Source organism: Bos grunniens, chromosome 28, assembly GCF_055505025.1.
Source record: "Bos grunniens cultivar Pamir isolate PY7600 chromosome 28, Bosgru_T2T1.0, whole genome shotgun sequence".
NCBI classification, from domain to species: Eukaryota; Metazoa; Chordata; class Mammalia; order Artiodactyla; family Bovidae; genus Bos; species Bos grunniens.
Genome location: NC_141192.1, coordinates 8,369,230 through 8,396,680, shown reverse-complemented (window position 1 = coordinate 8,396,680; position 27,451 = coordinate 8,369,230). Strand labels below are relative to the sequence as shown.

General features: G+C 39.1%; 1 protein-coding gene across 9 annotated transcripts in view; it reads left to right on the top strand.

The window, feature by feature from the left end:
* Positions 1-27,451, top strand: part of NRG3 (neuregulin 3) — a 1,239,421-nt gene that overhangs the window by 892,679 nt on the left and 319,291 nt on the right. For 2 of the 9 annotated variants that reach the window (XM_086382921.1, XM_086382920.1), the window contains exons 1-2: positions 10,034-10,137; positions 10,975-11,041. The exons of the other annotated variants lie outside the window; for them this stretch is intronic. The gene's annotated coding sequence lies outside the window, so the exon portion shown is untranslated. Of the gene's footprint in view, positions 1-10,033; positions 10,138-10,974; positions 11,042-27,451 lie in introns of those variants that run through there. 9 annotated transcript variants of the gene reach the window in all.

Here is a 27,451-nt window from a genome sequence, read left to right as displayed (position 1 = left end):
GCCTACCCCTCTAGGTCATCACAGAGCCCCAGGCTGAGCTCCCTGTGTTATTCAGGGAGCTGAATGTTATTTACACATGGTGTTATTTACACATGGCGGTGTATATATGTCAGTGCTATTCTCTCAATTGGTCTCACTTTCTCCTTCCCCCACTGTGTCCACAAGTCTGTTCCTTACATCTGCATCTCTATTCCTATCCTGCAGCTAGGTTCAGCAGTAGCATTTTTTCTAGATTCCATATATATGTGTTAATATACAATATTTGCTTTTTTCTTTCTGACTTACTTCCCTCTGTGTAACAGGCTCTAGGTTCATCTGCCTTAGTTCAACTGACTCAAATTTACTGATACAAAATCCAAAGAATCTTTTCCCCACCTTTGCATAATTGAGTTTTCCAACTGAATGTGGTATTTCAAAAAAAAAAAAAACCCTGTGAAATGTCAACTTTTATCCTTTGATCCTTCTTTTCAGATTCTGTTGCTGAGAATATGTTTGAAAGTCGTCATGTTAGCTCTTCCTTTTACATTGTTTTCATGCCATCCCCGATATTCCCTGCACACACACACACACACACACACACACACACACCATTCAGGCCTTAACACAATCACTAATATAAACGTGATGAAGGACACGTGCAAGGCCAAAGTCTGCAGCATGCTGCTCAAGGCTTCCGTCCGACTTGATAAATTAACGCTTTTGAGGGACAGTTGATGGTTATGTTAAGTATAAATCTATAAATCCAGACTTCATCACACCCCATTATCTTGTCCACAAGGATATCATATGTTCTGCTAAAATCCAAGAAACGCTCTATGTCATTCTTCTAGTTTGTTAGTCTAACAAAGATAGAAAAGGAGAAAGGTGTTTTGGTATGGCTAGTCCTATTGATCCAAGCCATGAGAGAACTTTGTAAAAATTACAGTTTTATATTTATATATTTCTCCTTGTACATTATTCGGTACAAGTCTGTCTTCATCTCTTCAAAATACGAATCAACAGTCCCCTCCAGTCTATTGGCAGCTCGCTCATCTTCCAAGGTTTTGCAAATGTTACTTAACAATTATTCTCAGTGGTGCTTACAGCTTAGCTTGTTCATGTGTAAAGGATCATTCATCCAAATATTTTAAAAATATTGATATTTTAGGCTTGAATCAACTCATAATTAAAATACATAGTTGCTCAAATTTTTCTTTATAAACTAATATGCTCACAATATTCTATCAAGGACACATCTATCTTGCCCTATCCCATCCAAATCACTGAATGATAGAATACCACAAAAATAAGAATAAATTTATAATAGTACTCACAAATAAGTATGGGTGGCCATCCTTGGATTGAAAATCTTGAAAATCAAATGCATATTGAACTAGTTTGGTGGAGAAACAAGAGTGGAAGAAACCATAATTCATATTAAGTAGAAAACCATAGTAAAGGGAAAGGCAGATTCTGTGATGTTTGAATTTCATGATCAATAATACATGATAAGCCCTCTGGGACAGTGCTTCTGACACCTCTATGTGCATCTGCCTTGGCTAGAGAACTTGTTCAAATGCAGAGTCTGATTAGAAGGTCTGGAGCTATGGCCAGGAGTCTGCATGTCATTCCAGACAGTGCTGAGTCTGCTGGTTCTCAGGCTTTGTTGTGAGTAGTGGGGGTCTTGATTAGAGGCTCTCTGGAGTATCCAGCAGTCTGTTTTAGCAAGTCCTCCAGAGGATGCTGATAGAGGCTCAAATGTGAGACCCACTATTAATTAAGTGAATGGATATCTTTAGTTCGGCTGAACTGTGCTCTGCCTTTACCATTACTTCCGTTCCTCCTCTATTCCGAGCTGCAAGCTCTATAAGTGTGTTTTCCAGAGATTAAAATCGTACTAACTCTACTCTCAAAAAGAATTTATCAGTTTGCTGAGGATGGCTTGCAGTGTTAATTTGAAGTAGAACAAAGCAAACTCAAAAATGGAAACAGTGACAGACTTTATTTTCTTGGGATCCAAAATCATTGCAGATGGTGACTGCAGCCATGAAATTAAAAGATTCTTTGCTTCTTGGAAGGAAAGCTATGATGAACCTAGACAGCATATTAAAAAGCAGAGACATCACTTTGCAGACAAAGGTCCCTATATCAAAGATATTGTTTTCCTAGTAGTCATGTATGAATGTGAGAGTTGGACCATAAATAAGGCTGAGTGCTTAAGAATTGATGCTTTTGAACTGTGGTACTGAAGAAGACTCTTAAGAGTCTCATAGACTGTAAGGAGATCAAAGCAGTCAATCCTAAAGGAAGTCAACCCTGAATATTCATTGGAAGAACTGATGCTGAAGCTGAAGCTCTAATACTTTGGCCACTTGTTGCAAAGAGCTGACTCATTGGAAAAGACCCTAATGCTAGAAAGATTGAGGACAAGAAGAGAAGGGGGTGACTGAGGCTGAGATGGTTGGATGGCATCACTGACTCAATGGACGTGAGTTTGAGCAAACTCTGGGAGATTGTGAAGGACAGGGAAGCCTGGCATGTTGCACTCCACAGGGTTGCAGAGAGTTGGACACGACTGAGTGAATGAACAACAACAGCAACAAAGCAAACTCTCAGATAACTCTGATCTCTACCACCTACATGAAAGGAGAGGAAAGAAAAATTGGTTCAAGTGACCCACCCAAAGTTGAAGAATTTCTTACTTTAGCGTATGCATAACAGTGTGAAATCCCACTCATTTTTCCTACAGTCAACCTCCCAGTTGACACTCAAACCACCACTTACACAGAGTTTATGCTAGTTTTGCTCTTAATGTTTTTAGGGACCAGCCAAGGACAACCCCAGAAGCCAACCATTTGTAAAAAAATTTGAATGGTGACTGCAGCCATGAAATTAAAAGACGCTTACTCCTTGGAAGGAAAGTTACGACCAACCTAGATGGCATATTCAAAAGCAGAATTCAAAAGCATTACTTTGCCAACAAAGGTCCGTCTAGTCAAGGCTATGGTTTTTCCAGTAGTCAAGTATGGATGTGAGAGTTGGAGTGTAAAGAAAGCTGGGCGCCAAAGAATTGATGCTTTTGAACTGTGGTGTTGGAGAAGACTCTTGAGAGTCTCTTGGACTGCAAGGAGACCCAACCAATCCATCCTAAAGTAAATCAGTCCTGGGTGTTCTTTGGAAGGAATGATGCTAAAGCTGAAACTCCAGTACTTTGGCCACCTCATGTGAAGAGTTGACTCATTGGAAAAGAGTCTGATGCTGGGAGGGATTGGGGGCAGGAGGAGAAGGGGATGACAGAGGATGAGATGGCTGGATGGCATCACTGACTCGATGGACGTGAGTCTGAGTGAACTCCGGGAGTTGGTGATGAACAGGGAGGCCTGGCGTGCTGTGATTCATGGGGTCGTGAAGAGTCGGACATGACTGAGTGACTGAACTGAATTGAACTGATTCAAGCAATGGCACCCCACTCCAGTACTCTTGCCTGGAAAATCCCATGGACAGAGGAGCCTGGTGGGCTGCAGTCCATGGGGTTGCTAAGAGTCGGACACGACGAAGCGACTTCACTTTCACTTTTCACTTTCTTGCATTGGAGAAGGAGATGGCAACCCACTCCAGTGTTCTTGCCTGGAGATTTCCAGGGATGGGGGAGCCTAATGGGCTGCCGTCTATGGGGTCACACAGAGTCAGACACAACTGAAGCGATTTAGCAGCAGCAGCAGCAGCAGCAGCATTCAAGCTAAAAGCTATTAAGTAACATGTTTACCCTCCTACCTTGTTAATGATCTGGAAGGTCAGGTTCATATTTACAATTTGAGATCTTTCAGAGTTCTACATGTGAATGTGGAGTTACGGGACAGCTTGTACCCAGCCCCCAAGCCCACCACTTCGACCCTGGACGATGGCCCACTCCCTTTATATATTTTTTTTTGTCTGCACCTTTTGTTAATCTCAACCTCTTGCATGTAGGCATATCTTAGGGATTTGAGACAATCTCCACAGCTGTGATACCTAATCAGAGTACAAAGTTAAACGCTGCCAGTGACTGGTAAAGGCAACAGAAAGCTTGCCTCCCCAAAGTGAAAAATGAAAATCTTATAGGATATGTAAAATTTGATAGTCTAGTGAGCATTTGGAGATTTGAAATCATTTTATACGTTTCCATTCTCTTCTCAATTATGCCTCTAGAATAGAGTAATTCTTTATAAATATCAACAATTCTTGCTTTAGAAATCATTGTATTAAAAAACTAGATAGACAAAGCTAAATCCTCTTGAACATTTTCTTCCTTCACTGTATAAATCACTTTCCTTCATTGTGAATCTTTATCCTGAACAAGACTTTATTTACATTTTTGCCCCAATGCAGGGCTGGTGCTCTGCTGATAGGCGCCATACAAAGTTAGCTTTCTTTATATTTTTCCATACAACAGCATGGTTTATAAATCTAACAATGTATATATGATATGTGTATATACAGTTCATTTAATCCTGAATATTTTATTCAGAACACCCAATCTAAAGAAAGTATACCTTTGAAATGCTAAGATATATAGCCTATTTTAGAAATCATAAACTGAATGGCACCCATCACAGTTCCATCATAGAATTATTTGCATATTAACTGCAGGACTTCCTAGGTGGCGCTAGCAGTAAAGAATCTGCCTGCCAGTGCCAGAGACACAAGAGATATGGGTTTGATCCCTGGCTCAGGAAGATAACGTGAAGTAGGAAATGGCACCCTACTCCAGTGTTCTTGCCTGGGAAATTCATCAGCAGGGGAATCCAGTGAACAACAGTCTATGGGGCCACAAAGAGGTGGACAGCACTGAGCAACTGAGCACATGTACACACACACACACACACACACACACACACATTAACTAGAGGTGGTTGTTGTTGTTGTTTTTAATTGAGAAACAGAAACAATTGAGAACTTTTAAAAAATTACCCTTTTGTTTCATTCTTTCTCAAAGTAGCCATCATGATCAATTAAGGATTTCATATTCTATGAATTTTTTTCTTAATCAATCTCTGATTGGCCTTGAGATTTTTCTCCTAATCCTTGATATTCTTCAATTTTACTGTACTATAGCTCAGATTGGTTTATTTGAGAAGTTATATGTTTTGATATTTTTAGCATGTTGTTTGATTAGAGAACAGTTACCTTTTTTTCAGTCTTGAAAATCTCTCAGCTAGTATTTTTTCAAATATTTCTTTTCTGTAACTTCCTCCACTTTCCCCCCGGGTTTACTGTTGAGCATGTGCCCCAGCCTCTCCGTCTGTCCTACATGTTTTATACGATTTATCCCTTTGTCCCTCTGGGCTTTTTTCTGGGTGAGTTTCCCAGGACCATCTCTCAATTCACTAACTTGTGTTTTAATTATATCCAGTTATGTTTGCCCTTTCTAACTTATATTTAAATACTGTTATATTTTCCCAATGATTTCTAATTAATCCTCTTCATAAGACATAAGATTTGGGGGGGTTTTGGGGGGTGCTTTTGTTTTGTGCTTATTTTTTTAATTTTAGTTAATATTTTGTCTCCTTGAACATTTTAAACATCTTGCCAAACGTTTGTTGGTTCCATAAAATTCATTTTTTCTGGAATTAATTTTACTGACTGTCTTTTATAAGATTCAATTTTTATGTTTTTAATATTTTCTTTGATTCTCCTTCTGATGAGAGAATTGCATATAGCTTTTTCCTTTTGTTCTCTCTCTCTTCCTGCCTTCGTTCCCTCCTCCCCTTGCTTACTCTCCTTATGCTATCCATCTCTGTCATGCTGTTGCCTATTACCTCTGATTGACCCTGGATTCAGAAAATCCAGAACTGGATTAATAAGGTTGTGATATTGGGGCTAAGTAGATTCAGTCCCCAGAGAAGGCAATGGCATCCCACTCCAGTATTCTTGCCTGGAAAATCCCATGGATGAAGGAGCCTGGTGGGATGCAGTCCATGGAGTCCCGAACAGTAGGACATGACTGAGCGACTTCACTTTCACTTTTCACTTTCATGCACTGGAGAAGGCAATGGCAACCCACTCCAGTGTTCTTGCCTGGAGAATCCCAGGGATGGCAGAGCCTGGTGGGCTGCCCTCTATGGGGTCGCACAGAGTCGGACTCGACTGAAGTGACTTGGCAGCAGCAGCAGCAGCAGATTCAGTCCCCAAACCAGCATAAATCTGTAATCAGCTCCTGAGTTCCATGTCTATGTTCTTTATTCGCCCTAGGCCTTTTTATTCCTTAGAACAATATTGTCCACTAACAGGTAGACGCTAACTACTTGTGGCTATTTAATTTCCAACCAGCTAAATTAAATGATATTTAAAATGCAGTTTCCCAATAACACTGGCCATTGTGTCTAATGGATGCTTTAATGGGCAGCTCTTCCCATCATCACAGACAGACAGTTCTATAGTATGGTGCTACTCTAGGATTATAATCTCAGGCTTTTTTTTTTTTTCTTTCTCAGCAGCAGTTTTTTAAGCTGCTTCTCTTTGGAGGGGTACTATCCATATATTATGGTCCCCAAGTATCAAGCAAGGAGCCTGAATCTTTCCCTCTGTTCTGTGAAGTCACTTTTAGCCCTTTTTCCTGAAGGAGGTGAAGTCTAGACTTACAGAACCTGCACTTGGATCCTGAACCTCTCAAGTCCATGGTTGCAGAACCATTCATGAATGTCTCTTCCTTTTCTGATATTCAGATTAGAAACTGCTTTTATATTTTTATTTTTTTATTGTAACCACCGTGTATAATTACTTTAAGCAGAGGAATTTTTGAAACAAGAACTCTATGCATCTTGACCTAAAAAGAGTTCTTTCACTTTTACAGTAGGCTTCTGTTCCATTATAATTTGGAACAATCTATCTTTATTTATACATATCCATTTGATGGCCATTTTGACTGCTTCTAATTATCACAATTAAAATAAATGCTGCCATTAACATCCTTGAATATTATCTTCTGCATAAGTATGAGAATTCCTTTGTGGGCTTATAACAAGCAAAAACATGGAACCTCTGGGTCATAGGAAGCATGAATACTTAATTTTATTTTATATTGTTCTGCAAAAGTGTTGCAAGAGTTTAGACACTATTCCCCATAATCCAGTAACAATTTAGAATTAAAGAGGAAGAATGTTGGAGCCATTCAAGGATACAACACCCCTGACTATGATTGTTTCTCTCAAATGAGAAAACTTACATAAAGACATCAAACTGTTCTCACCGTGCATTGGGCATGAAAATTGCTAAGCATATCCAAAAGGATTCTAGCGCATATAATTTATCGAGTCCATACTAGGGGCCTGGTGTTTTTCGAGTGTGTGTGTGTGTGTGTGCACGCTTGCACTCTTCTCAGTTGTGTCTGCCTATTTGTAACCCCATGGACTGTAGCCCACCAGGCTCCTCTGTCCATGAGATTTTCCAGGCAAGAATACTGGAGTGTGTTGCTATTTCCTACTCTTGGGGATTTTTCTGACCCAGTGATCAAACCCATGTCTTTGAGTCTCCTGCATTGTCAGGCGGATTCTTTCCCACTGTGCCCCTTGTTTTACATGAAGCATCACTGAAGGACTAGGGACCAGTATGGAGTTCCCTGTGAAATTAAAAAAATAAAAATTAATTGTATTTTAAGACTGCCTAGTGTTAAAGCTGAGTCTTTACACCAGACCGACTCAAGTGGATATGGCTACACTAAGGTTTGTCATGGTTTAGATTTGTTTAGTATTCTATCTCTTGATTCTTACCTCTGAAAAACAGTAGGCATTTCAAGTTGCACTTTTTTTTTCCTGAAAATGAAAACGGAAGGCTCCTCTGACAAAGTGAACTTTCCTTCCCACACTAAGATGCCCGCTGTGAGCAGCTGCCCAACCAACTCCATTTCAGGGACAAAAAAAGCATATTGTGGAGGTTACCATGCCTTATGTTTCTTTATTAATTATTTTTCTTTGCATTTATGCCTTATGTTTCTTTATTAATTATTTTTCTTTGCATTTATGTTTATTCTTCCTAAGTGCCCAAAATATTTCTTCTTCTAATTTACATCAATTCTTTGTCTCATGTAAAACATGCCTTACACTTTTCAGTTTAACTAGGATTACCTTTGATTATCCCTGGGTATGGACTATATCATGCTCTAATTAAAAGATTAGGGTTTCACACAAGGTCAGAAAATAACCCAGTATAAACAGGAAGTGATGTCATTTGTAGATAGTCTAATAGGAAGAGCATCATACTATGTCTGAGAAGGGTTTTTAAGTTATCAGTGTATACAGTTGTTATTTACTAGCTCTTAAGTGCAGGTATTTATTTATTTTCAGTGTTTATTTGGCTGCACCGGGTCTTAGTTGTGACGTGTGGGATCAAGTTCCCTGATCAGGGATGGACCCGAGCTCCCTGTATTGGGTGCCCAGAGTCTTAGCCACTGTACCATCAGGGAAGTCCCTAGCTCTTAAGTGTATTTAAATGATTCCTTTTCCTACCATTCAAATCAATGGCTCACTCTCATGACATTGAGACAAGTCCACATTTCTTGTTATTAACACTATGAATCATATTCTCTAGTATTTCCATGATATTCTTAAATGTCAAAATGAATAATAAGATGTAGCCCTTTTACTGTCAGTGCTTACCTTAGATTTTCTGAATACTAACTAGAATGGAGAAACTCATTCTGTAATTCCCTGCAGCAGCCTTACCACTATTTAGCTTCTCAATAATGAAACTACATTTTTTTATAAGAGTGAGAAAAAAGGACAGATTTAGAAGTTTAAAGACCTGAGTGTGAATCTTGACTTCTTCCAGTGGCATCCTTACAGGTTGTTATCCCATGTCTGCTTGTGAGTGATAGTGACAGAAAGTACATTACCTCCCAAAGTGCTGCACTGCATCTTTGCTGCTTCTAGCTGTTATTTCCATATATGTGTATGAACATTTGAGCCTCAGTTTTTTCAACAGGTAAGTGGAAGTTAAGATAGAAGTGCCACAGGACAGAGGCTTAACACTAATATGTATTAAATGCGTATTTTGTTGTGATAGACATTCCAAATGTCCAGTTAATGGGAAATAGATGGGGAAACAGTGGAAACAGTGTCAGACTTTATTTTTCTGGGCTCCAAAATCACTACAGATGGTGACTGCAGCCATGAAATTAAAAAACACTTACTCCTTGGAAGGAAAAGACGCTTACTCCTTGGAAGGAAAGTTATGACCAACCTAGATAGCATGTTCAAAAGCAGAGACATGACTTTGCCAACAAAGGTTCGCCTAGTCAAGGCTATGGTTTTTCCTGTGGTCATGTATGGATGTGAGAGTTGGACTGTGAAGAAGGCTGAGCACTGAAGAATTGATGGTTTTGAACTGTGGTGTTGGAGAAGACTCTTGCGAGTCCCTTGGACTGCAAGGAGATCCAACCAGTCCATTCTGAAGGAGATCAGCCCTGGGATTTCTTTGGAAGGAATGATGCTAAAGCTGAAACTCCAGTACTTTGGCCACCTCATGCGAAGAGTTGATTCATTGGAAAAGACCCTGATGCTGGGAGGGATTGGGGGCAGGAGGAGAAGGGGACGGCAGAGGATGAGATGGCTGGATGGCATCACTGACTTGATGGACGTGAGTCTGAGTGAACTCCGGGAGTTGGTGATGGACAGGGAGGCCTGGCTTGCTGCGATTCATGGGGTCGCAAAGAGTCGGACACAACTGAGCGACTGATCTGATCTGATCTGATATTTAAAGAATTGTGTCAAATCTTTGATATAAAGGAGATTTGATGTCACTGGGAAGTTAAGATGGAAACAAACAAAATAGTGAACTTGAGATTAAGATGTAAACAAAAAAGTGAACTTGAGGTTGTTTTGGTGTAAATCTGTAAGTGTGTGCTAAGTCACTTCTGCTGTGTCTGATTATTTGAGGCCCTGTGGACTGTAGCCCACCAGGCTCCTCTGTATGTAGGATTCTCCAGGCAAGAATTTTGGAGTGGTTTGCCATGCCCTCCTCAGGGGATCTGCCCAACCCAGGAGTTGAATTCATGCCTCTTATGCCTTCTGCATTGGCAGGTAGTTCTTTGCAACTTGTGCCACCCGAGGAGTCCCAAGGTATACGTGCAATTCTTTAGAGAAATAATACAAGAACCTGGAACAACTGCAGGAAAACCTCAAGGTGAATAGAGAACATTTTAGATAATTAGCATAAAAGTAAATGTGTGAATGGAATTAAGCATGTATATATTCTAAGAAGAAGCCTTATCATCTCATAATTGTATAGCAGTGAGATAAAGTGACATATATAAAATTTTTTAAAAAGAGCAGCAAAGCTGGTGGGAATCAGCTTGTCTCTGGTTTCCACTGTGGATGGGGAACCATGGCGACACAGTCTGGTGTTCTGCCAGGACAATTGTAATCACCTCAAGCTGGGTTCCTTGCTTCCCACCCAGTAACATCCCACCCAATTATCAAACCACCACAGAAAAAATGCTAAATACACATATATCATAGCGTATAGACTTATGCTTTCACATGAAAGTAGTTGTTTGCACCCAAACCCTAGTATGTGCATGCATACACACACACACACACACACACACGCACACACCCCTCCATATACCTTGGAATAAGACAGATGGAAACCTCAGAGAGAGAGAATCACTTATAGTCTTCTTCACAAAAGCATTGGTTTTGAGACTCAGAATATACCCGTTTCTAGGCGACTGGTCACCTCATAGAAGTCCTTTAAGAGAGGTGTAGACATAGAGGCCTAAATGTGTTTTGCTGATGAAAACTAAAATTGAAGTCAGCTTCAGTGACACCTGATAAAATTAACTTCTCTTTGTCCAAATGAAATGGAAGGTTATTAATTTCATGAAAGTCACTTACAATTATTGAGGAAAGCTATTAAAAATAAATCACAGGTTCTGGATATTCCAGCACTTTATAGGAAGCAAATTAGTATGGAAGCTGATTACTACTGATTGCAAACGTGTTTATGTTTAATTTAAAGGATCCATAGAGAACAACTAGTGGACTGGTCATTGAAATAACTTATTCTGTAACAGGAAATTTAAAAGGTATGTATGCTAGAATATAAATGCTCAAATTATGAAATTTTAAAGCAAATATCTTTTAAAACATTTGTATTGAGGAAAATGGTTTCTCTTTAATCAGTCAAAATAAATTTATGATCTGAAATCACATATTTTAAAATTTCAACTTTTTTTTTGCTAATTCTGTTATTGGTTAATGTGGGCTAAATTCAAGAACAAATCCTAGTCAAAATAAAGGGAAAAACATGGTACTTTAAAAATATAGAAATATATTGAAATTTAGTAAGTTTTGCATTTAGAAGTTGTTTGGTCTCTTTGACGCTTCATCCTTAACTATGAGCTTTGTCTTTGGTAACTAATTTCTCATATAGACAATAATTATGATTGATATACCATAAAAGCAAATGTTTTGGCATCAGCTGCTTCTTCGGTGTACGCATCCAATTTCACTGGTTTGTAGAAAAATATTGAATTATGCATAAGAGAAAAGTCTTAGATAGTCTCCAAACAGAGCATATTTTGAGTAATTTGAGTATGCAGGAACACTGAATTCTTCACCCAAGTGGTCCTCAGGCCTCTGAAGTAACATTCCGATTTTGTAGGGATTTGTTTAATAATCTTTCCTTATTGTGAGTCAACATGTTAGCCCCTTCCACTCCAACTCACTGGTAGGTTATTGTCTACATCAAGGCCTCCCAGAACAAGTGTGCTAAGTTGTCATCATCTGTGTGATGACAGCATCAGACTTTCCTCCCGTCAGAGAAGACTATCTCCAGTTGTGCCATTTAGCAACATGTTCTTCTAAATAATTTCCTTTCAACGTCCCTAATAAAGGGTGCTATTGCCAGTAAACCTATTGTGTGGCTCCTTTTTTTTTTTTTTTTTTGCCAGAAGCAGAGCAGTCTTCTTGATTCTGCTTATTTCTCTTTTACAGTACAATTTCTACTTCCTGTTCATAGCAAAAGTTACTATTGACACTAAGGGTTCTAATACCTGAGTTGACAGCTGTAGGCTCAGGAAAAGTAATTTATAAGCTGTCCAGTGTTCAGCAATGAAGAGTCCCTGGCAAAATGCCCTGGACACAAATCACAACTTCCAACCTTACTAGATTGTGACTAGATGAAATTACTTAATCATTCCAAACCTCTATTTTTCACCTTTAAAAGCCCCCCCAAAAAACAATACTGACATAACAATATTGGGTGGAATTTATAATTAGATACAGTGTCTAGTGTAGAATCTGAAAAACTGTAGGTACTTGGTAAATATGACTTCTCCCTCTTCTACATCAAATAATGTAGATTACTTCCAGGAGTCCCAGTCACTTCTTATTTACTTCTGACAAATGATTTTTTTTAAGTGCTAATTATAAAATGGACTAATTACGGTGTAGCCTTGGGAAATTTTACAGTAGGTCATTAAAGTTGTAATTGTGATGCAACTATGTTTTAGATAGAGATCTGATAATAAATCCCCCAGAAACCTTTATATAATGTAGCTTTTTAATTTGAAGCCAAGGAACAGAATGAGAAAACTAGAGCTTTTCATCTTCAAAAGAGTTTATGAGTTTTAAGTAAATTAGTAGGCATAGCTCTCTCTTGTGCACCAGGACAGGGCGATTAGTCCTATTGGCAAAGCAGGAAATGAGTGCCCAGAGGGATAGATTATTCTACCCAAGGTCTGTGAACAGAGTGAGAACGTGAGGATTTGTGCCCGTGAATGTGCAGTAAAGTGCCCATGAGTGTGTGTGTTAGAGGTGGGTGTGTATTGGAAGGAGCTGGGAAGGTTCCTAATGAAAACTGATGCAAAGGCTTAATAATATAGTTTTTACAAGCTTAGTAAGATTTCTATTGTCTAGAGTAATCGGGGATAAGGATATCTTGCTGCTGGTGTTAAATTGCATGGGTGTTTGTGTTATATAGATACAGATGTGTGGATATATACCTAATTCTGTGCTATATAGAGTTATTGTTTTTAGTCACTAAGTCGTATACGACTCTTTCATGACTCCATGGATTGTAGCCTGCCATGCTCCTCTATCTATGGAATTTCCCAGGCAAGAATACTGGAGTGGTTTTCCATTCCCTTCTCCAGGGAATCTTCTGGATCCAGGGATAGAACTTCTGTCTCCTGCTTTGACAGGTGGATTCTTTACCACCGAGCACTGAGCTACCAGGGAAGCCCTGCTTTGTAAAGTACATACCCTGTTTATAAACAAAATTCATCCCATCAGTTACCTGTTCACTTTACATCCACACTCTTCCCTTCTTTAGTTCTGTTCTCTATGTGTGCCTCAGAACCACATTTCTCAGGCTCTCTTGGCCAATGGCTTCTGAGTGGAGTTGACCCATAGGAAGCACTGAATTGGAAAGCAGAGCTCTATTTCCTACTTCCCCCTCTCTCTCTGCTTTCTGTTCTGTCTGTTTCTGGGTTCATTTAGGGTTCCAAATCCTGATAGACCTACTGGATCTGTCTGTTTCCTGGACTCAGGCTTTGCCCCTTCAGTCTTGGGGTGAGAGTGATTTCATGTTGTTGTCAATCCTACGTGGCTCTGTTGTCCTTCCTGTAGCTTCTTACCCTTTCTTCACTTGTTCAATCAACTGTCTATTAAATCTTCTGGTTTCTAGTATTTCAAGACGTTTCTGTTTTTAGATATACCAACTTTTTCTTTTTCAATATATTTAATTTTGAATGAGCATATGCACTGAGAGATTAGACTGTTGATGGTATGTTATTGAGTCTAAAGTCATTAAATATCACTGCATTTTTCTTTTAGGCTTTTTCAAATTAATTAAATTATGCCATGATATAACTGTGGGCAAATCACTAAACTCTTAGTTTCACTTTTATCTTTATCTGTACAGTAAGTATAAATTGATAGGTCCTCTCTTCCTCAATTAATGAAATGAAGCACTTTAAGTATATACAAAATGCAATCTGAACAGTCACAATAGTGTAGAGAAATCAATGTGACCTAGTATTGGTTTAACTTGTGAAATTCATGTTCTAACACATGCTTTCCATGTGTTCTAGGGCACAGAAGTTAATTTTTCTGAAACTTTGGTCTCCTTATCTAAGAAAATGTTCAATTCATCTCCTCTTTTATCAGTTTCATGAAGATTACTTTGTCTAACCTTTATAAATCTCTTAGCACTGTTCTTTCAGTAAAAGAGGTCTTCACGGAGCCTAGATTGCTCATCTATTATACGACAAGATGGAGAAGTGTTTTCTGATAGCACTTTCTCCTTGATTTACTCCTAGGTAAAACACACATGCGTTGTGCTGTATTCAGTCACTAAGTTGTGTCCAACTATTTACAACACCATGAACTGTGGCCCACCAGACTCCTTTGTCCATGGGATTCCCCAGGCAAGAATACTGGAGTGGGTTGCCATTTCCTTTTCCAAGGGATCTTCCTGACCCAGGGATTGAACTCATGTCTTCTCTATTGGCAGGCAGATTCTTTATCACTGAGCCACCAGGGAAGCCCCTTAAAACAGGAATAGCAAATACACACTCATAACTTGATTAACTGAATCTCTTTCTCTGCCTCTCTCTTTGTTTAGAAAATAATCATTATATTTTATTGATTTCAGGTCACTGCTCACCTACTGAGTTTCTATGGTAATTTACCAAACACTCCTGTGAAATTACATTCCTTTGAATTCTATATTGAATTTGCTGATTATGGATAGTTACTTAATTTTGGTTAACTTACCTGTACCAGATTGCATTTTCTTCTGTTTTAATTAAAGGTCAAGAATCTTATCATGTCACGGTTAGAGTTTCCATCATATGCCTTCTCTAGCTTACCCAGACTCACCCATGTTATTGTGTTATTTCCCCAGTTTCTATATGGCATTCAGGTTTAGAATAATACACGATCCGATCTTGTGCAAGCTAGGGACAGAGGTGTCACCACCTTCTTTCGACCTTGCTTGGTTACTAGAACTCTAGCCAGTTGAACTGTGATGATTGATCTCCAGCAAAACCTATACTTTTACTGGAGTGACTGAAAAGTTGGGCATCAGAGATAGCATATGGATTTAGGAATGTCATTGTTTGGGAAATAGATGGGGAAACAGTGGAAACAGTGTCAGACTTTATTTTTCTGGGCTCCAAAATCACTACAGATGGTGACTGCAGCCATGAAATTAAAAGACTCTTACTCCTTGGAAGGAAAGTTATGACCAACTTAGATAGCATATTCAAAAGCAGAGACATGACTTTGCCAACAAAGGCCCGTCTAGTCAAGGCTATGGTTTTTCCAGTGGTCATGTATGGATGTGAGAGTTGGACTGTGAAGAAGGCTGAGCGCCGAAGAATTGATGCTTTTGAACTGTGGTGTTGGAGAAGACTCTTGAGAGTCCCTTGGACTGCAAGGAGATCCAACCAGTCCATTCTGAAGGAGAACAGCCCTGGGATTTCTTTGGAAGGAATGATGCTAAAGCTGAAACTCCAGTACTTTGGCCACCTCATGCGAAGAGTTGACTCATTGGAAAAGACTTTGATGCTGGGAGGGATTGGGGGCAAGAGGAGAAGGGGACGGCAGAGGATGAGATGGCTGGATGGCATCACTGACTCGATGGACATGAGTCTGAGTGAACTCCGGGAGTTGGTGATGGACAGGGAGGCCTGGCATGCTGCGATTCATGGGGTCGCAAAGAGTCAGACACGACTGAGCGACTGATCTGATCTTATCTGATCTGATTGTTTTTCAATGGGAAATGTGAAATGGCAGAAAGAGCACCTGATTTACAAATAGAATCTGTATTCTAATCCTTATTCTATCAGTTATGATCTCTGATAGCTTAGGCAAGTCTCCCATCTTTGTTTTAAATTTTATCCTCTGCAAAATGAGGTGGCTGGTTTCAATGCTGTTTATATTTCATCTAACTCCACAGTTCTACAGTATCAAAAAAACATTTAGATTTGGTTCCAATCTCTACTTACATCTAGCTGAATTTTGATTATATATATATGTGTGTGTGTGTGTTTCTTATATTTTTAGAGCAGTTTCAGGTTTACAGCAAAATGAACATACAGATATTCCCCATATACTCTCTGCCCCACACATGCATAGCTTCCCCTTTAACAATATCCCCACCAGAGCATTACGTTTGTTACAACTGAAGAACCTACATTGAGGCTGCATAATTTTACAGAGCCCATAATTGACATTAAGGTTCACTTGGTGTTGTGTATTCTATGGTTTTGGGTAAATGTATAATGACATATGTCCATTATTATGGTATCACGCACAGTATTTTCACTGCCCTAAAAATTCTCTGTACTCTGCCTACCAATTTCTTAACCCTCACCCAACCTCTGGAAACCACTAATTTATTACAGTCTCCAAAGTATTTGCTTTTTCATAGTGTCATATAGTTAGAATCATAAGTATGTAGCCTTTTCAGGTTGAATTTTTTTTCACTTAATAATATGCACTTAAATTTCCTTCATGTGTTATCATGGCTTGATAGCTCACTTCTTTGTTAGTACTTAATAATATTTGTCTGGATGTACCATAGTTAATTTATCCATTCACCTACCGAAGGACATCTTGGTTACCTCCAAGTTGTAGCAATTATGAATGAAACTGCTCTAAGCATCTGTGTGCAGGTTGTTTGAGGACATACGTTTCAACTCCTTTGGGTGAATACCAAGGAACATGATTGCAGAATTGCATAGTAGGAGTAGGTTTAGTTTTGTAAGAAACTGCCAAGCTGTCCTCCAGAGTGGCTGAACTATTTTGCATTCCCACCAGCAGGGAATGAGAGTTTGTGCTGTTCCACGTCCTGGTCAGCATTTGGTGTTGCCAGTGTTCTAAATTTGGGACATTCTATAGGTACACAGACATAGCTCATTGTTTTCATTTGCATTTCCCTGATACTCTAAATGTGGAGCATTGTTTCATATGATTATTTTCCCTCTGTATATTTTCTTTGGTGACATATCTTTTAGGGTCTTGGCCTGTTTTTCAATTGAGTTGTTTGTTTTCCTATATAGAATTTTAAGCTTCCTTTGTATATTTTGGATAGCTCTTCTTTATCAGATGTGTCTTTTTTGAGCATTTCTCCCAGTCTTGCCTTCTCATCTTTACGCATTGCCTTTCATGTTATATCTTTTTGTTTCTAAGATATACTATAGTATTGGGAAAATTCTTGTTATTGAAAATCAAACAAAGATGTGATATAAAAACTGGATCATGGAGCCAATGAAGCTAAGAACTAGAATTATTTTTTAAATTAAATAATTTGCTCTACTTCCATACTTAAATTTCTTCATCATGTAAGTATGCATGTGTATATATACACACACACACATAATAAACAAACAAAAAAAAATGTAAGTGTGCTTATCATGAAAAGCCACCAGCCTTGGTCTTATCCTTTTGCACTAATTCCCCACTCTCATTTCACTAATATTTGGCATTTTCCTGGTTGTTAACTTTGTATCTCTAAATAAAATATTAAGCCACTATTTCTTTCTTTATCTATTTTAGTTATGATGCATTGACTTTCCATAATGATGGAAATTTAAGTCATTTACACAACCTGCCATTTCTTCCCACTCCTCTCTACCTGGTTCTGTCATTATTTGCAGTTCTCAAAGTTAGACTTAATGACACATTTCAGTAAGTAGAATAGTATGGTTAAGAAATGGGGCTTTTTTGGGGCAAAACTGAGGGGTTGATCTAGTCACATATCTCCCTGGTTTCCTTCTAACAGATTTCCAGACTTACAGTAACGATTATATTTGACTGAGCATCCATTTAAACTTACAAGCCTGTGCCTTTTTTTGTTGTTGTTCAAGGCAAGACCTCACTTTCATCTCAGTCTGAGTTGCATGAGGCTTTTAATATGAAATCACTTTCCATTCAGTCCAACGCTTCCTTGTTGCTGATGAATGTCATGCATAATGAAAGATTATATCCATTTATCCTCAGCAGTAAATCATTTATCACACAAGGGAGATATATTATTGTGAATTCTGATCAAAGCTGCCCACTTCCTTTAGCCAGCAGAAATGCTGCACCCTGTTAGTGGACTGCACAATATCCTGCTAGAAACAGGGAAAATTATGCTATTGAATGAGGGTTTGGCAAACCCTAGGGGTTTCTAAAATGTCTTTTTTTTAAAAAAAAATCATGTTTCATGTAGAATTTTCTATGATTCAGGCATGTGAACTGTACGAGTCCCTTTTTGGCTTTCTTCACTTAATTAAATCTGAAAGCTGTGGGACTTTTTGCAGCTTGCTCTGTGATGTCTGCAAACAGATTTGTGAATGACATTGTGTGGATATTTTGCCCCCTTTCTTAGGCAATAATTATTCCCACTTCTTTTTGAAGCATGCTGTGCATGGTTTTATCAGTTCATTTGCTAATGAGCTCCTTCTCTCCTTTATAATGCCAATCACAAAGATGCCTTTTAAATAAGATTAATCTCTCAGATTTATTTCCTTTTCACTTTTCCTTATCAAGCTGTGTACTGCTTTGCTTCAGGGAATCACCCACAGTATCCAGGCAAGAAACAAGGCTGGCCCGTTTGATCTCTTGTTGATATCATACTCACTCACTGTCTCCTTCTGAAAGCACTCAAATCCAGAAAGGACCTCACAGTCCTCCAGAGGAGTCTCTTCTTATGTTGTGTCTTTGATTGGAGGTATCATTGCCCTATGTTCCACATCTGTGTTCACTGCCTTTCAAATTCAACAGCATGTGAATGCCTCAGTATTAAAGTGATCCTAAGTAGAGTGAGTTGCAGAAATAAGGAGAAAGAATGGACCGTATTTATTCCTTTGGTCTTACCTGGGCTCCTGGCCAGGATGCTCTTACAATTTATTCAGAATTTATGCAAAGTGGTAGCTAGTGATCCACACAATTGAGTCACAAATCTGTACCTAACATCTACAAACAACGTTGCTTCATTTGATGTTCATCACATTCTGGAAGTAGCCTTTCAATGTTTTGACCATTGAAGAACTAGCAAATTAAGAAACTTAATGTGCCTCCTCCAGACTCTATGATTATCTTCCTTGCTTGGTGGATAAAATTAAATATAATATGCTCAGGCTCATTATATTTAAAACAAGAGATTGATAAATTTATCAGAACAAATTACAGTGATAGCAAAAATATTATACATTAACTTTAATCTAGGTGTTCCTGTTGATGGTTCTTTCTTCTTTGACTAATCAGAAGTTCATCTACCTACAACTGCCCGGTCTAGAGAATAAATTTAGGACACCCAGTTAAATTGAAATGTCAAATAAATATAATCAATGCACTTTTAGTGTAAGTATGTCCCAAGTATTACACATGGAACACACTATTGCCAAAAAATGTTTATTTGAATATCAGATTTAACTGGATGTTGTATATTTTATCTGGAAACTCTAAACATGGGAGAATCCAAATTCTGGTCTTTGCTATGCTCTAGATATAAATTACCTAGCTTAGTAACTGTCATGGACTGAATTGTGTCTTCTGAAATCTCATTACATTCAAGCATTAAATTTCAGTGTACCTGGATCTGGAGAGTGGGTCTTTAGGAGGTAATTAAGATTAAATGCAACCATATAGGTAGGGTCCTCTTCTGATAGGATTGGTGGCCTTAGAAGAAGAGGAGGAGAGAGATTGATGTGGGAGAACTATTGATAGGTCAATCTCTCCACTATGTGAGGTAGCAGAAGACAGCCATCTGCAACCCAAGAAAAGAGCCCTTACCAGACCCAGGCCTTGCTCGCATGTTTATCTTGGATCTCTAGGCTCCAGAACTGTGAGAAAATGATTTTCCATTGTTTAAACCACCTAGTCTATGATACTTGGTTATGGCAGCCCAAACAGGCTAATATAGTAAGTTTAGAATGTTTTATTCTGGCTCAGTTTTACATTTCTTGCTGAACTGTGACCTGATAAAGATGATTGCCACTTCTCTTCCATTGACTAGTCTGAACATGCGAGTCAATTACTCTTCCAATTTCAAGTGAGTAGAGAGAGACAAGTGAAGGAATCTGCTACTAGTTGAACCTTGAACATCAGAGAAAGTCTGTGATTGGCTAATCTCACTATGTTGGTGATATCTTGAAAATGAAAGTATTAGCTGCTCAGTCTTGTCCGACTCTTGTGACCCCATGGACTACAGCCTGTCAGGCTCCTCTGTCCATGGAATTCTCCAGGCAAGAATATTGGAGTGGGTAGCCATTCCCTTCTCCAGGAGATCTTCCTGACCCAGGGATCGAACCCAGTTCTCCCACATTACAGGCAGAGTCTTTACTGTCTGAGCCACCAGGCAAGCCCTGGTGATATCTTACATGAAAATTTTAAGAAGGAGGGATCATAGGGAGTATTCTGTGTGCTAGTTGTTCAGTCATTTCAACTCTTTATGACCCCGTGGATTATAGCCCTCCAGTCTCCTCTGTCCATGGGATTCTCCAGGTAAGAATACTGGAGTGGGTTGCCAGTTCCTTCTCCATGGGATCTTCCTGACCAAGGGATCAAACCCAGGTCTTCCACATTGCAGGCAGATGCTCGACTATCTAAGCCACCTGGGAAGCCACATAGGGAGTAGATGTGACAGTAAATCCTGGTCTGTTGTTGGCTGAGAAATATCAAAGACAGTCATGGGAACTTTGCATTAAGGAAGTGGGGGAAGAGAGCATGACTCTCCTCTGAATTTAATGTTAGAACGTAAATTATTTGCCTAAATTTTCTTATTATTAAGCATATTTATAAGGATGAGGGGCAATGTGGGTCCATGCAGTGTGTACAGAACACACACAGTAAATCAAGACTCATAACTCCACTTAGAGATGAGCCCCTGACGCCGTGCGGAGGTCTATCACCGACCTCTGTCACATCTCTCAGTGGCAGAAATGGGAGTCATTCTGCATCCATAGGACATTCCTTTCCACCACAGTAGGCTACGTCCCTTGAAATCTAGAATCTCACATTTGTCACAATAGATTTTGTGTATACAGGAAATTAATAGCATAGCATTTTGTTAATTTGAATTGATAAAGCAGAAATCCATCCATCTTCTGCTTGTCACTATTACCCCATGACCCTTTCGTTCTCGATAAAGGCGACTATTGCTGTACTACCTCTAATGTGATATTGAATTTGGGAAGTCTTCCTGCAAGAGGGCCAATAAATTACTTCTTAATTTACCTTCTTACCCTAAAAAGAGTCTTTTTTTTTTTTTTAAGATGCAGTAAAGCCAAAGCTAAATTAGATAGAATGGCTTTATTTTGCCCACATGGCTGCTTTGGATAGTATCGCTATGTATTTTAATCTGTGTAGTACCTTCATGCCATCCTATGTATTTTAATTTTGTTAATGTGGTAGCAAAGGTAAGTGAGGCTCTTGACCAAATAGGGGCAGAAATTTCTATAAAGGCCAAAAATTTATTCAAACTAACATGAGAACTCAAAAGTGTTCAAAAGTGAATGTGCCATATATGAGAGTAAGATGATAATGTAAACAGGTTCTGTCTCTCTGGTGCTAAAATTGACCAGTGAACTGTATGGGTGACCACTGGACCAGGTACCTAATATTTACACATGATTGAAAGGAACTTGCAGTTGAGAACACGCATGGTTTACACACACACACACACACATATATATATACATATATATATATATATATATATATAATTTATCAGACTTGAAATCATTTTTTTTCCTTTTTGTCTTTAGGGCTCAAGTATTAACTGAATGCAGCACACTTCGTAAATTTGAGCAGATGGTTTCAAACTTACTTCTGAAATCATATCAGTCTCATGAAGAAGTAATTTGCCTCTATCTACTTTATTATTTTCAATTTATTTATTTTAATTGGAGGCTAATTACAATATTGTAGTGGTTTTTGCCATACATTGACATGAATCAGCCATGGGTGTACATGTGGCCCCCATCCTGAACCCCCCTCCCACCTCCCTCCCCACCCCATCCCTCAGGGTGGTCCCAGTGCACTGGCTTTGAGTGCCCTGTTTCATGCGTTGAACTTGGACTGGTGATCTATTTCATGTATGGTAATATACATGTTTCAATGCTATTCTCTCAAGTCTTCCCACCCTCACCTTCTCCCACAGAGTCCAAAAGTCTGTTCTTTATATCTGTGTCTCTTTTGCTGTCTTGCATATAGGGTCATCATTGCCATCTTTCTAAATTCCATATATATGTGTTAATACACTGTATTGGTGTTTTTCTTCCTGACTTACTTCATTCTGTATAATAGGCTCCATCCACTTTACAATCCAAACTTGGTTAAAGGGAAATTAAAAAAAAAAATCCTTATATTTTCTGAAAATTGTAGGTATAATTTCATTAGCAAGAATAATCATAGTTGTAAGATAAGTGACATTGTAAGCAAAAACTGCCTCAGCCATGGAATTTGTGATATGTTGATAACACTTCAGAAGATCTTCATGAGTTCAAAGACAGCTGTTGCTCTGCAGTGTAAAAGAATTCAAATCTAATCTTCCATTTATAGTTCAAAGGACTTTAGAAAGACAGTACCTACAGCTAGGCTATAGGTAAATTTAATTCCAATTTTGGTTAGCTTAAATATCTTGCTGTCTTAATTAGTGTTCCTTTTAAATAAGACCACTTAATTGAGTTCTGAATTCAGCTAAAGAAAGCTTACACCTTAATCAGTGTCACAGTATTCTTCATAGCAAAACCTAGATCTCAGCCTCAGCAGTGAGTGGCAGGGAAGGGAATGGGTTCTAACATCATAAGTAATTGTTGAGCCTATAGCTCTAGGCTGCAGATGCTTACCTCGAAAAGTTTCTAGTCTTTCCGGCACACATCTGCGTTCAGATAGAGACCTGGTTTGGGATTCTGACTTCAGGGCTCCTCATTTCTTCAGTGCTGGGCAGTTTAGTCACCTTGGTCAAACTGTATCCTCTGTGCTTTTGCCTTTTTTTTAAACTTAGAACAGTCTGCAATCAAGAAATGTCATTTTTTTTTTTTTTTTTGAGAAATGTCAAGTGGTACTCCTATTACAGAGCTTTCCCATCCATAGTTGGTGAATAGCTGTTAAATTAATCCAAGCTTAGGAAGTTTGCCTTTAAATCAGTAACCAGCCTCTGTGACATGGTTTGCTTAAGAACATTTTGAAATTGTCTAGTAATGTTTAAACCTAGGTCTTTATTTCTTATCATGAATCATGGCTTCTTTTCATGATATTTGGACCATATTTTTAAATACTAATCTTGGGAAAGACAGCTGAAGAACAATGGTTTATGTATCTATACAATTTCCATGAAGAATGCCAGAAAGTTCCACAGATCAAACAAGGACTTTAAAATCAACCCTAGTTGAGTTTGTTCGAAGACTTACTGGCTGTATGATTTTGAAACAAGAGGCTTAACCTTTGTGAACCTCTGTTTCTTCACTTGAATAGCTAGGATGATGATTCCAAATTCACAGATTTTTTTTTAAAGGAACTATCATGCATTGAGTGCTTACCAAAACAACAAGTGTTATTTATTCCTAATAATAACACTAGGAGGGAGCTACTATTGTTATCTCCATGTTACAGATAGAAGGAAGAAGGTAGAGGAAGGCTAAGCAGCTAGGAAATAGCCAATCCCAGCTTTAAAAACCAGGATGTGCTCCAAACCACCCTGCACCTAATAGGTAAAGTTTAAATGCCTGATGATTTTTCCATTTTCCCAAACCAAGGACTGACTTTGAGGCTGAGGAGAATTGGCAGGAGATAAAGAAGAATACCTGGAGGGAGTGTTTTTTTGTTTTTTTTTTTTAATCAAATCAGCATTTAATAGGCCCCTCCAAATTGGCAGACTTGTGTATCACTGACAAAGTGTCTCCTTTCCTGTAATATCAAAGAGTAATTGCCATTTTTGTCTATGAATGAAAGTTGCCACAGTCAGAAAGCAAACCATACAGTTCACCACCATTTCTCTTGTGAAGTTAATTGATTTCTGCTAGTTGAAATTTTATGTCTAAAATCAAGTTTCCAAGAAAGAAGCGTGCATACTTTCTCTAAAATGCATGGAGAGACCAGATCCTATACCATGTTTGAAGCAAACATTTCTAACCTTCATGCATTTCTCTCTGTAAATTATGTAAAATGCATTTTTGCAAATATGTGCAGTAGAAGGTCTCTAGGCATATGTATGTAATATAATAACCACATGTGCTTGCTCATTTTTTTCCTTCCTGGTATCATTCCTAGGGTTTAAAGTGGGAACAGGATTATAGAAGCTTTGTGTAAAGTTCAGTTCAATTCAGTCACTCGGTCGTGTCTGACTTTTTGCAACCCCATGAACTCCAGCACGCCAGGCCTCCCTGTCCATTACCAACTCCCAGAGTTCACCCAAACTCTTGTCCATCAAGTCAGTGATGCAATCCAGCCATCTCATCCTGTCATCACCTTCTCCTCCTGCCTCCAATCCCTCCCAGCATCAGAGTCTTTTCCAATGAGTCAACTCTTCGCATGAGGTGGCCAAAGTACTGGAGTTTCAGCTTTAGCATCATTCCTTCCAAACAACACCCAGGACTGATCTCCCTTAGAATGAACTGGTTGGATCTCCTTGCAGTCCAAGGGACTCTCAAGAATCTTCTCCAACACCACAGTTCAAAAGCATCAATTCTTCGGTGCTCAGCTTTCTTCACAGTCCAACTTTCACATCCATACATGACCACTAGAAACACCATAGCCTTGACTAGAAGGACCTTCATTGGCAAAGTAATGTCTCTGGTTTTGAATATGCTATCTAGGTTGGTCATAACTTTCCTTCCAAGGAGTAAGCGTCTTTTAATTTCATGGCTGCAATCACCATCTGTAGTGATTTTGGAGCCCCCCAAAATAAAGTCTGACACTGTTTCCACTGTTTCCCCATCTATTTCCCATGAAGTGATGGGACCAGATGCCATGATCTTCATTTTCTGAATGTTGAGCTTTAAGCCAACTTTTTCACTCTCCACTTTCACTTTCATCAAGAGGCTTTTAGTTCCTCTTCACTTTCTGCCATAAGGGTGGTGTCATCTGCATATCTGAGGTGATTGATATTTCTCCCAGCAATCTTGATTCCAGCTTGTGTTTCTTCCAGTCCAGCATTTCTCATAATGTACTCTGCAGAGAAGTTAAATAGCAGGGCGACAATATACAGCCTTGACATACTCCTTTTCCTATTTGGAACCAGTGTGTTGTTCCATGTCCAGTTCTAACTGTTGCTTTCTGACCTGCATACAGGTTTCTCAAGAGGCAGGTCAGGTGGTCTGGTATTCCCATCTCTTTCAGAATTTTCCACAGTTTATTGTGATCCACACAGTCAAAGTCTTTGGCATAGTCAATAAAGCAGAAATAGATGTTTTTCTGGAACTCTCTTGTTTTTCGATGATCTAGTGGATGTTGGCAACTTGATCTCTGGTTCTTCTGCCTTTTCTAAAACCAACTTGAACATCTGGAAGTTCACGGTTCATGTGTTGCTGAAGCCTGGATTGGAGAATTTTGAGCATTACTTTCCTAGCGTGTGAGATGAGTGCAATTGTGCAGTAGTTTGAGCATTCTTTGGCATTGCTTTTCTTTGTGATTGGAATGAAAACTGACCTTTTCTAGTTTTTGTGTAAAGTACACCCATGCAAATACTAAACAGAGAACAGGCTATAAACTCAACAGCTAAACATTATGATATAGTTGAGGAAGATGTGATAGAAAGTTTTATGTTGGCTGAGCCATCCATGTAGATAACAGAGACTGGTAGTGAAGACAGGGTAGGAGTGGAGAAGAAGGATGTGAAGCAATGATTACATCTCCCATTGATGAGTCAATGACCAGGGAATCGAATCAGAGGATGGATAGTACCGTTCCCCAATGGGACAGTTGTGTGTTGTTTTTGCTTTGCTTTGCTTTGCTCTCCTGACAGGAATAAGTGGGAGAAATGGAAGAATAATCTGGAAATGTAGGGAGGTTGTTGGTCACAAATGAGAGTTCTTTCATTTTCACTCGAAGTCATTATTATTATTAGTTCTAATTTAGTTACTATTCAGAAAAGGATTTCAAAGTAATAAACTGGAATGAGTATTGTAACAAAACAGATGGGCATGGTCTGAAGTTAGCCATGTGGGCTGATGGCCATGGTAACCACTTTTTCCTGGCCAAAGAATGCCCATTTCTGTGGGAACATCAGCAGTTGAGCTAAACATTTAAAAAAATCTCTTTGGGGGAGGTTTCTGCACCCAGGTAGAGTGCTAGGTTCATTGCATCTGTTTTAACACCCAAGACAAATCAAGTATTTGCTTCTAGCTGACAAGTATGCATATTGTAATTTCTCATCTTTGTCAGTATTGTCCTCTTCTCCTTTGTCCAAGGATTGCCTTTTAAAGCTTTTCTCTAAAGCTGGGCTTTTCTTCAGGGACTGTGTATAAGAAGGAAATGAATAGAAGGGGTGGCTTGTTATTATAGATACAGCTGAACAAGTGGGAGGGGGCTGAGTGCCAAACTAGAAGGACGTATTGGGTAGAAAAGTGAGGTCTGCATTTGAAACCATACAACTGGCCCTATCACTGTAGAAAGTGAGGGGCCTGGCCCCAAAACTCACCAGGAGAGATACGTTGCTGACATTTTAAACTTGGCTCAGAATCTCCAATTTCTTTCCGTCACTTCATTGCCAGGAGCCAGTCTCCCCTATTCAGGGTTTTCATCGTTGTTTAGTTGCTAAGTCTTGTCCAGCTCTTTTGTAACCCCATAGGCTGTAGCCTGCCAGGCTCCTCTGTTCATGGGATTTCCTAGGCGGGAATACTGGGGTGGATTGCCATTTCTTTTTCCAGGGGAGATTGAGTTTACACTGTGGTTGTTCTACTGACAGTAAGACTTCTCCCATTTTCTTTACACACCTGTTTATCAACTGTGGCTGTATTTCCTATTCTGAACCTACTCTTTGGACATCTGCTGCTGCTGTTGCTAAGTCGCTTCAGTCGTGTCCGACTCTGTGCAACCCTATAGATGGCAGCCCACCAGGCTCCCCCGTCCCTGGGATTCTCCAGGCAAGAACACTGGAGTGGGTTGCCATTTCCTTCTCCAATGCATGAAAGTGAAAAGTGAAAGTGAAGTCGCTCAGTCGTGTCGGACTCTTCACGATCCCGTGGACTGCAGCCTACCAGGCTCCTCCATCCATGGGGTTTTCCAGGCAAGAGTACTGGAGTGGGGTGCCATTGCCTTCTCCACTGGCCATCTAGTTGTATGGGAAAAAAAAAGGCTTATGTGTAAGAACACCAGGGAATGTTGATATATTTTAATAAAATTGCTATCACGATGCAAGGCTTTCCAGGGATAAATAAATTCAGAGAACAGGAGTGGATGAATTCAGTGGAGCTTTGAACCAATGCAGAGTAGAAAAATAATAGAGTATTAACCTGATTACGACTGAGCAGCCTTCACTTCCACTTTTCAACCTGATT